At 36.8% G+C, this 15,990-nt stretch overlaps 1 protein-coding gene and 1 non-coding gene across 2 annotated transcripts in view; one reads left to right on the top strand and one right to left on the bottom strand.

The window, feature by feature from the left end:
* Positions 1–15,990, bottom strand: part of PPM1L (protein phosphatase, Mg2+/Mn2+ dependent 1L) — a 242,152-nt gene that overhangs the window by 73,131 nt on the left and 153,031 nt on the right. The gene's annotated exons all lie outside the window — the stretch shown is intronic.
* Positions 5,132–5,264, top strand: LOC126012543 (small nucleolar RNA SNORA51). The gene has a single exon (XR_007497001.1). It is a non-coding gene; the product is annotated as a small nucleolar RNA SNORA51 (small nucleolar RNA).

The following is a 15,990-nucleotide window of genomic DNA, read 5'->3' as shown; positions in this document are numbered from 1 at the left end:
TGAGCACTGCCGGTGTGACCCAAAAACCTAAAACAAACAAACAAAAATTAAGAATAACACCTTGGTGAGAGCTCTTCTGATTTCAGATAAGGAGTTCTAAGAGGGTAGAATTGAGGACTTAGAGCAAATTTCATACACACATTTCTACTCTAATAAAGTGATGACTCCCAAAGCAGTCTTTAAACACATTTTAGATCCAAGAGATCCAAAAGACTGGGGCACATTACCTGGTACTACCTGCTCCTTCTCACCTCCACATCCAAGTATAATCAGGATAACATTATCTCCCAAGAAGGTTTTGTCATACCAAAACCAACACAAAGGAAAGGTGATCTCTTCCTTCCCACTACAAAGCTATTTCTTTCATTTTTCTTCTTAACAGTTAGTGAACTTTACAGCCTTATGTGTAAGTGCTCAGTGTTTGTCCGTATTCAATTGCAAGCTGTCTATTCAGCTTGGGAGAAACAGACTAACCATGTGTTTAGTAAATAATTACTGAATGAACTAAATGGGTAAACGAGGGTTCATGATTTCCAAGTCATTGAATGCAGCTTCCCACTAGATCTCTACTTGTTTCTCACAATTTCTCAAACATTTGAGAGAAAAAAGTTTTTCTTAGAGTGTAGTATAAGATGATCAACCAACAAACTTGGCAGAATAACACAACTGTAAAAACAGACATTGGGTGTATGGGCATGAAATATAATGCATTAGTATAAAGTGCTGCTTAGTTAGAAAAAAATAAAACAAAGGAAGGAGAGACATGCTGACTCCCTAGGCAACTCTCATTTTTCACTTCAGATGTTCACCCCTGCTATTTAGGTACTCACATATACACATGCAGTAGAGCAGCAGCACAAAATTGAAGCTCTGTATTATTGACAATTCCACTTTAACTAAGTAATAACCTATGCATTAATTGAACACAAAACAAAGTCACCCAGATAACCTGCTCAGAAAATTATAGCAGCTATTTTTAATTTTGGTGGTAGGGGGCAATTCCAGTGTGCCTAAATCTGTTAATACTCTAGGAGCCACCAGGAGGAGCAGGTAGGTGGTGGACATGTGGTGCCAGAGATTGGAACCAGGGCCTCACATACACAAGGCAAGTGCTCGATCAAGTGAGCCATGTCCCCTCTTTACTAACATTTGAGTCTTATTTTGTCCTATTCAGTCCCTAAACCTGTTCAGGGCAAAGAAAGTTTATTTTCTATATTGTGTAACACGTAAGTTTGTGATTCTGAAATAAAAGATCTTCCGCATTCAAATGAAAGGTCGAGAGAATGAGAATTAAAAGTTTCTATGAAGATTCTGGGAATGTGTTGTTTTATATTCCATCTTCCATATAATATGGAGAGAAGGCTGAAGTGATGGGTATAACTCCTCTCACTTTTTGTTAAGAGGTGAGTTTCATTTAACCAGTCAATAACCAGCAAATAACTTTTCTATAGACATGTCCATCTCTAACATACACATCTCACACAGAAGTGACAGACATCATGAAAAGGAGACACTTTGTTGTACACAAATCGTGTAACATTTAATAGTTATGTCACCAGCATGTGTAGTTTCTAATTTTAAAAGAAAATTCAGGGACTGGGGAGATGGTTCAGAGAGCTGAAGCGCATGTTTTGCTGGGAGTAGACCCTGAGCATTGCTAGGTGTGCTCCCCAATCAGAAATCTTAAAAAAAAAAAAGGGGGGGGGACATCAGCCCAAAATATACATAAAGGCAACAGAACCTGAGAATTGGTCCACAAAATTGAGCTTACCAGGGGAAGAGGGCCGAGGATGAATGGATGAAAAGTGAGAGGGAACTGGTAAACTCTGGTAGAGGTTTTGGTGTTTGCAGCATTTAATGTGTCACACCTGATTAATAGCAGTGTTGTAATTCATGGTGCTTCAAATGCAAAAATTAAAAAACAAAACAAAACATAAAGCTACAAAGTAATCAAAATCTTATGTAGGTTAATTTTGAGTTCTTAAGTATAGTTGTTCAAATAAGGTTCTCTGTTTATTTCTTTACAATTTTTCCCTATTTTAAAAATATCTGAAGTTAAACAACCACGATATTACACCAGAGAACTTCAAAGACACACTGGAAACTATTTTGCTTTTCCAAATGTATTTTCTTAAAAGAGCTTCTGGTTGGAAGAGATAACACATCCTGGCTTTGATTCTAGGCCTTTGCTGATGTTGATGCATTAAAGTGACATAGGTTATGGGTTTCTCCTTTTTTACTTTCAGGGGTGGTAAAGGGGAGGAAGAAAAGACCTCCTGCCACACATACTTCAGAACATCGATTTACAAATATCAATCCACCTGCTTTAGGTAGAAAGCCTAACAACTCTAGTTTCTTTGATTCATCTGAAGAACAGAAATATGTGTTGAGGCACCCTAGGAGAATCAATAATTATTTAAAGTGCTAAAGAAGCTTCTTGTAATGTATTTGAGATCAAAACAAGCACAACAGCCTTGTTTCTTAAAAAAGTTCTTCTTAGCAATTTATACTCTGAAATTCAGTATTTCAAACAAGTCAGCAGGGCTCAGGAGAAAGTTATCTTGATAGTCATCTGTTTGGGTCCTATGGCATTAGTACCATGTGAACAGTATGTTTATAGCAGAGTGAGAAAATAGAATTCTCAAACTGAGACAAACATCTCCCCAAGCTATTGAACAGAGTAAAAAAAATAGCACTGCTAAAGAAAGTTTTTGCTCCAAAACTTGTCCAACAAGTACGTCCATAATCCTAAGACTTAATTGTCTCCACACATTTGCTATCAATATTATTCAACCTGGAGGAGAGGAATGAGATGTGAAAAATGTGGTTTCTATTCCTTGTCTGTTATACTCTCCTCTTCTCTCTCTCTTCTCTCTCTCTTTCTCTCTCTCCCTCCCTCCTTTTTCTCTCTTTTCTCTCGTTCTCTCTCTCTCTCTCTCTCTCTTTCTCTCTCTCCCTCCCTCCTTTTTCTCTCTTTTCTCTCGTTCTCTCTCTCTCTCTCTCTCTCTCTCTCTCACTATATAGGGCACCAGGGTTTGAACCTGAACTGGACATGTGTAAGGCAAACTCCTTACCCACTGTACTATTTCTCCAGTCCTCCTTAATTAACTCTTCAACCCTGACCCATGCCCTTTTCTAAGCTTCAGTTTCCTCCTTCAAAACACCTGCTTTAATTATCTTTAATTTAATGAGAAAGGAAACTACACAAGAAAAAAAGTGAATAAATCTCGAGCTATTTCTGAGCAGACAGCTAGGAGTAACTCCTGAGCACCGCCGGGTGTGGCCCAAAAACCAAAAACCAAAAAAAAAAAAAAAAAAGAATAAATCTCAAAATTTTCTAAAATAATAAGGTTTTTTTGGCCACACCGGTGATGCTCAGGGGTTACTCCTGGTTATGTGCTCAGAAATTGCTCCTGGCTTGGGGGGGCCATATGGGACAACAGGGGATCAAACCGTGGTCCTTCATAGGCTAGTGTGGGCAAAGCTTGCGCTACTGCTCCGGCCACAATAAGTTATTTTTATCTTATTTATTAATGGTATGTTTGTAAAGACTTAATAAGATAGTGAATTCAGATATGTTATTTTATTTAAGTTATGATAAAATAGCTTAGAACAAACCTTAAACTTGGGGGAGTGTGGATAAGAGAGATATAAAATGCAGCAGTATATAAAAATTAAATGCATAAACCATACATTACATTCCTAAAAACTAAAATTCTCTGCAAGATAAGTAAGGAAACTTTTAGTCTTCAAGATTTATTCCTTTAAATAATCCAGGTGGGTCATAAAGCCAAAAAAATTACCAAGAAAACGAAGGGGGGAATTGTCCAGATAATCAGTCCCTTGTTTCTGCAGAACTCCTAGAGATATGATGGTCTGCCCCTTATTTCCACAGAAATCACAGATGTCAAACCTAGAGCAGATCGCCTATAATAGGGATGACTATTGGCTGCTTCTAGTCTGGACATGAAGAGCCTATAGCACAAAGACCATGGACAGGCACTATTGAGAGCCCCTAATGCAATACCATTCAGCCCTGCAAAATAGACAAACATTGCTGCAGTTACAAGAACTGACCAGGGACAGTCTTCTCCCTATGTTTTGGGCTTTTAAGCCCAAAGGAGGCCCAAACTAGACAGTGAGTTGTCAAGGGGAGAGAACCTCAATAGGGAGATTCCTCACTAAGTCTGGCAAGAAGAGCTAAAAACTCACTTAATTTGACTATTAGAAAAAAAAAAAACGATAAGAAGTGCCTTAGGGATTAAGGGGTTAATTGCATTTGGCCAGGGTGATCAGAAGGTACCCTGTGCCTATGAAAAATTATACCTGAGCACAGAACCTGGAGTAAATTCTGTGCACTGTTGGGTAGCCCAAAATACAAAACCTAAATTAATAAAATAAAGGTAAGCAATCTTTTCTGGAGCTCATTTAAAAATGCAAGTCACATTACTTGCTTGTTTACTACATTTTAAATATAAAACAGAACAAAAGTTGATAGATGGCAGCTTGATGAAAATATTTTCTGATAGAAAATTTCTCTTCAGTCTAAAATATGATTAAACTTTGTTTTGTTTTGTTTTGTTTTGCTTTTTAAAACTTTATTTCAACATAACTATGCTTACAGAAATATACTCATAATGGTTAATAGAATGCAACCAAAGTGGATTACAAATCATTCACAGTAGTATTTTAGGTACATAGTGACATTGAATCAGGGGCATTCCCACCACCAATGTTGTCTTCCCTCCACCCCTGTTCCCACTATGCATCCCATATTGCCCCTCCTTTGCCCCCCCCCCCCGCCCCCCGCCAGCTACTAGTATAAATGGTCCCTTCTATGTCTAGCTTGTTGTAGATCGGGTATCAATTCTGTTGTAGTTGGCTTTTGATTTGGTGTTTAAGTCTGATCATTTTTTATTTTTACTCAATGTTCATATGATGTTTGGCCTTGGTGCCCTCCATTATTTCCTCCTCAATTTGTGAGGCAGAACAAGATGGCTCAAGTTATGTGGTTCTGTTTGAAGGTAAGAAAAAAAAAGAAAGAAAGAAAAAGAAAAAATGGGGGTCAAAAATTCAAACAAGCAAAAAATGGAAGGAGTCCTATAAAAATCAGTTTAAGAAAAGAAAGGGAAGCCTCCCAATTCTTACCACAGGCTGTGTTCTTTACACTGACTGTACAGAAAGAGGAGGTACAGTAAATGCATCCCATATACACCTCAACCCAGGCCCTTTGCCTGGTCTGTATTGTGAACTGGGAGACAAAAAAAAAAAAAAAAGGGAAAAAGGAAGAAACATAAAAATAATACAAAAATAAATCAAACCCCAAAAATACCCCAAAACAAAAACAAAAAACAAACAAAAACCCTGAAAAGCACCACAGCAATAAACTTTTAGTTTTTGTATAACAAATAACATGTACAATAAAAAATTTTCTCCTTCCATGAGTCTTCTTGCCTCCCTGAACCTGTGAGGTAAACAATAAATGGCATGCAGATAGGACCTGAGCTTATCTATTATATATCCATTGATTAAAAAAAAAAAACCAAAGTGTGACATTTTATTTTTATAACATTGTCAAGATTTGTCACAACCAAATGTCTTCTTTTGGAAGAAAGCCCAGTTCTTAAGTGGCCCCATTATGATCTCAGAGAAATTAAAAAACAGAAGATAGCTGACATAGACCAGATGGGAGAGGAAAGGAAAAAATGAAGGAGATAGTGCCAGAGTTTTGACAGCAGACTCTGAAGTAACCCTAAAATTGTTCAGTTCATGGGCCTGAGAACACAGGGGTTAAGGCACTTGCTTTGCATTTGGCCAATTCTGGTTTGATCTCTTGGCACCACACATGGTCCTAGAGCACCACTAGGAGTGACCCCTGAGCACAGACAGAGCCAGGAATAGCCTGAGCAGCATCAGGTACCACCTCCAAGTACCACCCAAGTACCACTCTCAATACAGTTTAATAACTTCCTGTATTTTGTGGGATCTTATTTATTTATTGACTTATTTACCATTTTGTCTAGAATAAAATAGTACTATCATATGTAATTCTCATTCATACAAATCAAAGAAACAGAAAGTCACTATCTTTGTCTAAGGGGACTTCATCTTTTTTTTTATTATTAACTATTTAGTTTCTAACTGCTCCCTTTACTCTGTTTCATTGCTGGCACTGTACTTTAAATACAACCTCTTCTTCATTTGTATTTATCATTTTGCTTTCAAATCTAATGAGCTAAACTCAGTATTGAAATTTGATGCTTTTGCTTACTATAATCTAACTGTCATCTAATTTTGGATCGTTATAAAACTTGTCAGTAATGTACTTTGTTTCTTTTTCTGGATTCATATTATTCTGGATGACAAAACTTAATTAGTAACTAAATCCATTAAATAATACCCTTGTTACTATTCTCTTTTGAAATCATGGTATGGTTCTTAAGGCATCATTTTCCAAAATAATTTATTGTGTTATAGAATATAGTCTATCCAAATCTGCAATCTGAGTATTTCAATCTGAAACCAACCAACCAACCAACCCTTAATTTATTTGTGTTCAGGACTAAGGTAACATTTAGCTGTATTTGTTTTAGGGCTTTTAGGGCGTTACTACACCATGTCCACCATCAAAGGGCCAATTTGTCTACCACAGTCTACTGAACTCCTTTCATCCTTTCAGCATACTCTTCCAACCCCTCAAAATTGTAGTGAGAGTTTAAGGATTAGTTTTCAATGGATACTGTCTACTTCCTTGCTTTGTTTATATACTGTACAAGTAATACTATTTAGCATTTGCTTTTTAACTTATTTCAAATTTCACAGCTCTCTTTTCCATACATATTTTTTTTTTGATGGTTTTTTTTTTGGTCACACCCGGCAGTGCTCAGAGGTTACTCCTGGCAGGCACGGGGGACCATATGGGACACCAGGATTCGAACCGATAACCTTCTGCATGAAAGGCAAACTTCCATGCTATCTCTCTGGCCCTGCTCCATACATACTTTTCCTTCCTTCCTTCCTTCCTTCCTTCCTTCCTTCCTTCCTTCCTTCCTTCCTTCCTTCCTTCCTTCCTTCCTTCCTTCCTTCCTTCCTTCTTCCTTCCTTCCTTCTCTCTCTCTCTTTCCTTCCTTCCTTCCTTCCTTCCTTCCTTCCTTCCTTCCTTCCTTCCTTCCTTCCTTCCTTCCTTCCTTCCTTCCTTCCTTCCTTCCTTCCTTCCTTCCTTCCTTCCTTCCTTTTTCTTTTTGGTTTTTGGGCCACATCCAGTGGCACTCAGGGGTTACACTAGGTTCTATACTCAAAAATTACTCCTGACAGGCTTTGGGACCATATGGAATGCTGGGGATCCAACCTAGATTGGCTGCATGGAAGGCAAATATTCTACCTGCTTGCTATTGATCAGGCCCTTGTGTATATGTTTTGACAAAGATAAAAGTTAATATTTTTAATGCATTGTAATATTCCACTTTTCCTATATATCATATCTTCATTACTCATCTATTATTAAGCACTTAGATTGTTTCCAAATCTTTTCTATTGCAAATAGTGCTGCAGTGAACATAGAAGTGTATGTTTTTTTCCCTTGGGCCACACAAGGTGATGCTCAGGGGTTAACTCCTGGCTCTTGTGCTCAGAAATCACTCTTAGCAGGCTCAGGGGACCATATGGGATGCTGGAGATCAAATTTCAGTTGGCCAGGTGCAAGGCAAGCACCCCCATCTGCTGTACTACTGCTCTGGCCCAAAGGTATACATTTTTAAGTTTACATATATATATGTAAACATATATATATGTAAACATATATATATATATAAAGGTGCACATTTTTAAGTTTACATATATATGTAAACATATATATATTACATTTTTTGAGGAACACATTCATACGTTTTTTTCATATGTTTTTATTCATTCATTTTAAGTACATATGAATACCTTTCATAAGCTTGAATATTTTTGGTAAAAAATATTAACAAGGACCAGGAGAGCTAATACAAGGGGTTAAGGCACATGCCTTTCATGTGGCCAACCTTTGTTCTTTTCCAGGTCCACTGAGATCATTGGGTGAACTGACAGCATGGTGGGGTTTGCATCCTTCAAGCCCTTGTATTTAACTGTCAGCCTGGTTCATCAAGAAATACTTAATGCCCTTCTAAGCATTGCTTGGGAGGTACCCCTGGAGATTTGTAGGTGAGATGTCTCTGAAGAGATTAGTTGTGAAGCAGTGAAGTTGAGCCTCTAACATGGCCAATGTTTTTGTTTTCTTGGAATAGATACCAAAGAGTAGAATCAATGGCTCACCTGAGAGTTATACTTTTAATTTTTTGAGAAATAGCCCTACTGTTTTCAAGAAGATGAGGATCCTTTTTCATTGCATCCCCAACAACACAGATTGTTTTGGTCTTTTAAATATAGTCATTTCTAACTGGTATATGGTGATAACCAAAATGTTGATTTAATTTGCATTTTCCTAATAACCAGAGCTGAAGGTATTTTTATGTACTGACTAGGAATCTGTATGCCTTCTTGGGATATTTGTGTGTTCATCTCTTTTCCCCATCTCATTTTTCTCATTGACAAATTTTGTATTTTTTATATGCCCTGCATTATTAGCCATTATCCAGATATATAATATGTATATATTTTCTCCCATTCAGTAGATGTCTTCTTTCAATGAAAATTTCTCACTATGCAGAGCTTTTTTGATTCGATGTAATCCCATTTATTTAGTTTTGCTCATTTCACTGTGCCAAGAAAGTTGAATAATTAAAGACATAATTGAAGCCAAAAGCATGTAACTGAATAACATTTTAAGAAAAAAGCATTTTTAGCTGTGAGATATCTCAGTGGTTAGGAACTCATTTTTTTTTTTGCAAGTGTGAGGATCCAGAGTTCATTTTCCAGGACCCCTATACACTACTGGTTTAGTCCTAGAGACCCCAAAGCACTACTAGATATGGCTCTGGTGGGCCCCAAGCATTACCCACAGTGTCCTAGTGACACATACCACAATTAGGAAAGTCCAGCACTGCATCACTATACCCTCAGTCCAGTGGGAAGAATATCAACAGCAGTGGCCTGAGTCTGGGTCTCCTGAGCATTGCTATTGGAAAACACCAAAAATAAATCATCAAGGTCAAAGAGACTATATAGGAGTTAAGGTGTATATATATATATATATGTATATATATATGTATATATATATGTATATATACATATATATATATATATATATATATATATATAGGAGTTAAGGTGTACTTGTGGTCAAACCCAGTTCAACCCCTGCATCAAACAGTCCCCAAAGATTGCCAGATGCAGCCTAGAAGTCCCTGAGCACCACTGGAATTGGCCACAATACAAGTAATTCCTGGAACTACAGAGACTAAGCAGCAACTCTCTCTTCACATCCTTGGGTCTCCACTCTGAACCACTAAACTGGTTTGGCAATGACCCTCTACCATCAGGTCTCCTGAGTATTCCCTGGGAGATGCTTCCTTCACCCCAATCCACAAAAAAAATCTGATTTTTGCCTATATTTTTTCAGTGTATTTTTTTCATCGCTTTGGTTGTTTTTGTTCTACATCCAATGATGCTAGTGGTTACTTCCAGATATAAAAAAGATGTGCTCTGAAGACCAGTATTTCTGTTGAAGTGTCATGTTCAATGATAGATTTATTTAATGATTTCTAATACAAGAATATATAGGTGGAGGCTTTAGTGGTAGTACAGTGGGTAAGGCACTTTCCTTGCACAGAGTCAGTCTGGGTTAAATTCCAGGCACCCTATATGATACCCTGAATACTGTCAGGAGTGATTTGCCAAGTGCGGAGTCAGGAATAAGACTTGAGCACCACCAAGTGTGGCTCAAAACAACAATCCAATAAAAAGAATATATAAGCTCTGAATGAACCTGGGAGAAATTATACTATGTCTAATAATGTATGAGATAGGAAAAAAAGATCTTATAAAATATTGGATATATCCAGAGACCAATGTTCGCCACGCATTGCTTAGTTCAAAGTAATAAATATCAGAAAACAAGTTCCAGAAATGTCAACAATTTCTAAAAGGAGAAACATATTCACTCACCAGTCACTTACATAACAATATAAATTTAGATGAATTTAGATAGAACACACTATTTATAATGCCAGTAGACAGATTGCTTTAGTGCATTCAAGCAACAGTGGGACTGTGAGATTAAATTTATCCCATTAATACATCTACAGAACGTTTACTCAATGGTGTTGAATTAAATGTCATATAAATCTTAAGTGAAAAAGAGCAGATTATGATATAAAGTCTAGAGGAACAGAAATAAGAGGCATTAAAACACTCAAGAATTTCTTCTTGTCCACAACACCTGTTCTTTAAGCTCTTAAAAGTAGTGTTATATTCTCCCCAATGAAATTAAATTAGAATCATGCACAAAGATAGCACAAGAAACAGCTGCAAAGCAAGTGAAGTGTTTTAATGGCTAAAAAGTCAAAGCTTCCAGTTTCTTACCAGGGAGCTTGCTATATATTTCTATATCACTTTGTAAAAATTGATAGTGGCCAGGTTTTTTTTTTTTTTGCCTTTATATTTGCAGACCTGACTCCATGAATACTTTCCAAGACCCTAATCATGCACATATTCAGCTCAAATGCCCTTCTGGTACCTAGAAATAAAATAAGAACCATATGGTACAAAAAGCAAAAGAAAACATAGAGCATATGATTCTTAAAGGTGTCATAAGAAAAAAATTGTAGAATATGACATTGGTAAGTAACTAAAAACATTTTATGTAAAGGCAGGTGTCATACACTAAAAAGAGATAATGTACAAGCAAACACTGACTGTTCCTAGGGTCAATCAAACACTAGTTTCAATATTCACAGCACAATTATTTAATGAAGAATTTATATTCAGAATATAAAAATAAAGCAAACAACACACAAACTGACCAAAGATTTGAACTGAAATATTCAAAATAGAATTAATATAAATGGTCAGCAAGCACATTATAACAAACCTTCTTGATACTCCACTATGCACTTATTAGAATGGCTAAAATGAGAAAGAATGACCATGTAAGCAAGATTTGCTTTGAAGGAATTTGAACTCTTCTACAGTTGGTGAAAAAAAGTAGTATAGAATTTTGCAACTAATTTGTCAGTTTTTTTAATAATAAACAAGCACTTAAAAAACAACTAGTAATTCCATTCCTAGGTATTCATCTTAGAAACTGAAAATTTATTTCTACATAAAGGTTTGTATATAAGTCAATATTTATAGCAATTTAATTTCAGTAGTGAAAAATTGGAAATAATACATATAGGTATCAAAAACTTAAGGAGTACATGCTACTAATAAATGAAATTAAATTCACTCTCTGGCCCCAGTTTAAAAATATTTAGTAAAAATACTCCAATTCTCCATTATCCATACTGGAGAATTATCTACTACACTGTAAAAATATTTGGGAACACGATCACTTATTTTTCCCTTTTTTTTGGACCACCCCAGTGATGTTAAGGAGTTACTCCTGGATCTTAGCTCAGAAATTACTCCTGTCAGGCTCGAGGGACCATATAGGATGCTGGGGATCAAACCTGGTTGGCCTTGTGCAAGGCAAACACCCTACCCCCTGTGCTATCACTCTGGCCCTAGGATCCATTACATTTTATCCCTAACAGAACCTACAGCAGTATCCAAATTCTTAAAAACTGTCACATGAATTAGCAAATCAAATGGTCAAACCATGTCTTAAGATATTACTTCTTTATGATTTCTAGATAACATACTTCCATTTGAACAAATTAGGCACAAAAGTTATGGTTAAGGTGCTCACTAAGGGTTGCTGTGGTGCTTACATGTGTTTGGGCAAGGTTGTAATTCCTGTTGCATCTTTTTAATTGTGGTATTCATGTTTTTGTGGTGCTTATACACCACAAGAGAGAGAGAGAGAGAGAGAGAGAGAGAGAGAGAGAGAGAGAGAGCGAGAGAGAGAGAGAGAAGAGTTCTGAGGCCTCAACAGCAAAGATGATCAAATTCAGTCTTTTGAGCATGCCCACCAGTTCCCCAAACTATCCCTGGCTCTTGTGGTTTCCATGTCATGGTCTTTATGCATATCACTCCTTTATCTTTCCTGTATTATTGCCATAGCCTTTGTGCACCAATTTCATGTCTCCAGTGAGCCCTCATACTCTCATCTATATTCTAAAGAAAATGTCAAGTTTCTAACAAACCATTCGAAGGCTGTGATCACATTCCCTCTTGCTAGCTCAATTTACCAAATAGTATGAGTAACCTTTACCGTTACCATTGCTTATTCATCCACCTTTCTCATTTGTATTCAGTTGTGCCTTATTTCATACATTCCTTGGACCTCAAATAAATTCCCTTCCCTTTCTCACTATTCAAGTCTGAGATAAAATAGTGCTATGTGATCTCTTTCTTCACCTTTATAAAAATGTAGACTTTTACCATTACTAGAGTACTATGGGATTCTGCCCATTATTATAGTAAGTTGTTTTGCATTTAATGCCCTACTTGGCTGTAAACTGCTTGAAAACAAGAACATTGTCTTTATAATCACCATTTTCCTATACTATATATCTCTGCATTCACATTAAGTATACAGGCTCCCATAAATATTTGGTGAATAAATATCATCAATCCTCTTGAAGTTATGATTATTTCTAAATACTAAATTGCTTCTAAATGTTTTTAAAGAAAGTGATAAGTATCTTATGCTAAGTCTCTATGTCTCTTAAGAAGAGTTTCTTCGGGCCAGAGAGATAGCATGAAGATAAGGTGCTTGCCTTTCATGCAGAAGGACAGTGGTTTGAATCCCGGCATCCCATATGGTCCCCGGTGTCTGCCAGGGGCAATTTTCTGAGCATAAAGCCAGGAGTAACCCCTGAGCGCTGCCGGGTGTGACCCAAAAACAATAGAAAAAAAAAAAAAAGAAGAGTTTCTTCTCCAAATTCAATATTTAAAAAGAGGCCTCAAGGAAACTAATAGTTTTCTAACAATACTTATTTGTAGTGTAAATAAGATGGCATTGATTCTTCATTGTTATAAATGCAATAAGAAATCACATTTCTTCTTTATAAGTTATTTAAAATCTATGGTAAATATATAATATAAATAAACATATATGATATAAAATACAGATATATTTATATTTTTGGTTATTTAATTAATCTTATTGCTTTTGATATTTCACATATATCAGATTTTTTTCTCAGTTCAATCTGATTCAATTCAGATATAGTCTTACTTTTATTTGGAAATGAATGATGCTGCCCTAATTCTTCTATGGTTGACTAATCTTGGATTACATTCCAGATTTTTATATAATCTAGTCCAATACTCTGGAATCTATTTTATTCCTTTTGGGGAAAGGGGAAATAATAACTTGTTACACTGAAATAAGTATGTACATATATATTTTAAAGTATACTGACCTTAACCTGTCAGTATGTTAAGTATGTCAGTGTGTCAGGCTGTTAAAAACTTATTCTTTAGGGGTTAGGGTTAGGGAAAAAAAAAAACAACAAAACTTATTCTTGAGGCTGGAGCTGGTTCAATCCCCTGGCATCCCATATGGTCTCCCAAGCCAGGAGTGATTTCTGAGTGCATAGCCAGGAGTAACCCCTGAGTATCACTGGGTGTGGTCCAACCTCAAAACAAAACAAAACTTATTCTTATTTAGTATGTATTATATATATATTTAATCCAAAAAAATGGATTCATTTAGCTGATATTGCTTTAACTAATTATTTTCCCATTTCTTTTTTTAAGAATAACTTTATTTAAGTACCATGATTACAAACATGTTTGTAGTTGGGTTTCAGTTATAAAAAGAAACACCCCCCTTCACCCGTGCAACATTCCCACCACCAATGCCCCCATCACCCTTCTCCCCACCCCTTATCTGTTTTCAAGACAGGCAATCTATTTCTCTTACTCACTACCATTATAGTTGTCATCATGATAGTTGTCAGTATAGTTATTTCTCTAACTGCACTCACCACTCTTTGTGCAAGCTTCATATCATAGACTGGTCCTTCCAAATATACTGTCTTTATTAAATCTCACAGATGAGTGAGACTATTCTGTGTCTATCTCTCTCCCTCAGTCTTATTTCACTCATCATAATAGTTTCCATTTCCATCCATATGTAGGAAAATTTCATGACTTCATTTTTCCTGATGGCTGCATAGTATTCCAATGTGTATATGTACCACAATTTCTTTAGCAACTCATCTGTTGTCAGGCATCTGGGTAGTTCCCAGATCCTGGCTATTGTAAATAGAACTACAATATGGGTGTGCAGAAGGCATTTTTGTATTGTGTTTTTGTGTTGCTAGGGTTTATCCCTAGGAGTGATATTGCTGGATCATATGGGAGCTTAATTTCCAGTTTTTGGAGGAATCTCCATATTGTTTTCCATATGGGCTGGACTAACCAGCATTCCCACCAGCAGTGAATAAGAGTTCCTTTCTCCCCACATCTACGCCAGCACTGATTGTTCTTGTTTTTTTTGTGATTTGTGCCAGTCCTTGTGGTGTGAGATGATGCCTTATTTTTGTTTTGATTTGCATCTCTCTGATGATTAGTGATGTGGAACATTTATTCATGTGCCTTTTGGTGATCTATATTTCTTCTTTGAGAAAGTGTCTGTTCATTTCTTCTCCCCATTTTTTTTATAGGGTTCAATGTTGTTTTTTTTTTCTTGATAAGTTCTATCAGTATCTTGTATGTCTTATCTATTAGTCCCTTAATCTGATGGGTATTGGGTGAATAGGTTCTCCAATTTCGTGGGTAGCCTTTGTATTCTAGTCACTGTTTCCTTTGAGGTACAGAATCTTCTCAGTTTAATGTAGTCCCATTTGTTTATTTTTGCTTCCACATGTTTGGACAGTAATGTTTCCTCCTTGATGATGCTTTAGTATCAATGTCATAGAGTGTTTTATCTATATTTTATTCGATATACCTTATGGTTCTGGGTCCAATATCAAGGTCTTTAGTCCTTTTGGATTTAACCTTTGTGCATAGGGTTATATGGAGGTCCGAATTTGCTTTTTTACATGTGGCTGACCAGTTGTCCCACCAACACCACTTGTTGAAGAGGCTTTTCTTGCTCCATTTTGTGTTTCTTGTCCATTTATCAAAGATTAATTGATTGTATATCTGGGGTATGTTCTTTTAATACTCCAGTCTATACCATTGATCTGAGGGTCTGTCTTTATTCCAATACCATGCTGTTTTAATGACTATTGCTTTGTAGTACAATTTAAGGATATTTTCCCATTTCTATTAATTATGGAACTCTCTGGGTTTCCGCTGTTCTAGCATGACAATTTGCCCCGTGTGGTATATGTTTTAGTATATATTTTGATGGTTTGCTTGCTTTTTGGGGAGTGGCACACCCAGCATTTCTCATGGGCTACTCTTGGTTCAGTGATAAATGCACAAACTTGCACTCTTGTCCTTTGATCTATTGTTAAAACTCCTAGAGCCGTGATGGCAAACCTATGGCACACATAGATCTTGCAGCTGGCACATGGGAAGGTCCGCAATTAAGATATGCAGCATGTGCCGCATGATTTTTAGATACTAAAATCTGTTATTAAGGTTTAATTGATGTGCTGGCACTTTTGAGGAAATTATTTGGTTTTGTGCGGCAGTTTGGGCATGCGGGCTCAAAAAGGTTAGCCATCACTGTTCTAGAGATACTTTTTTGGTGTTTTTTTTTTTTTTTTTTTTGGTTTTTGGGCCACACCCGGTGACGCTCAGGGGTTACTTCTGGCTATGTGCTCAGAAGTCGCTTCTTGCTTGGGGGACCATATGGGACACCGGGGATCAAACCGCGGTCCATCCAAGGATAGCGCAGGCAAGGCAGGCACCTTACCTCTAGCGTCACCGCCCGGCCCCTTTGGTTTGTTTTTGAGCCACACCCAGCAGTGCTCTGAGTGTACTCCTGGCTCTGTGCCCAGG

Source organism: Suncus etruscus, chromosome 6 (assembly GCF_024139225.1).
Source record: "Suncus etruscus isolate mSunEtr1 chromosome 6, mSunEtr1.pri.cur, whole genome shotgun sequence".
NCBI lineage: Eukaryota > Metazoa > Chordata > Mammalia > Eulipotyphla > Soricidae > Suncus > Suncus etruscus.
Note: the sequence above shows the minus strand (reverse complement) of the source record. Positions and strands in the feature narration are given on the sequence as shown.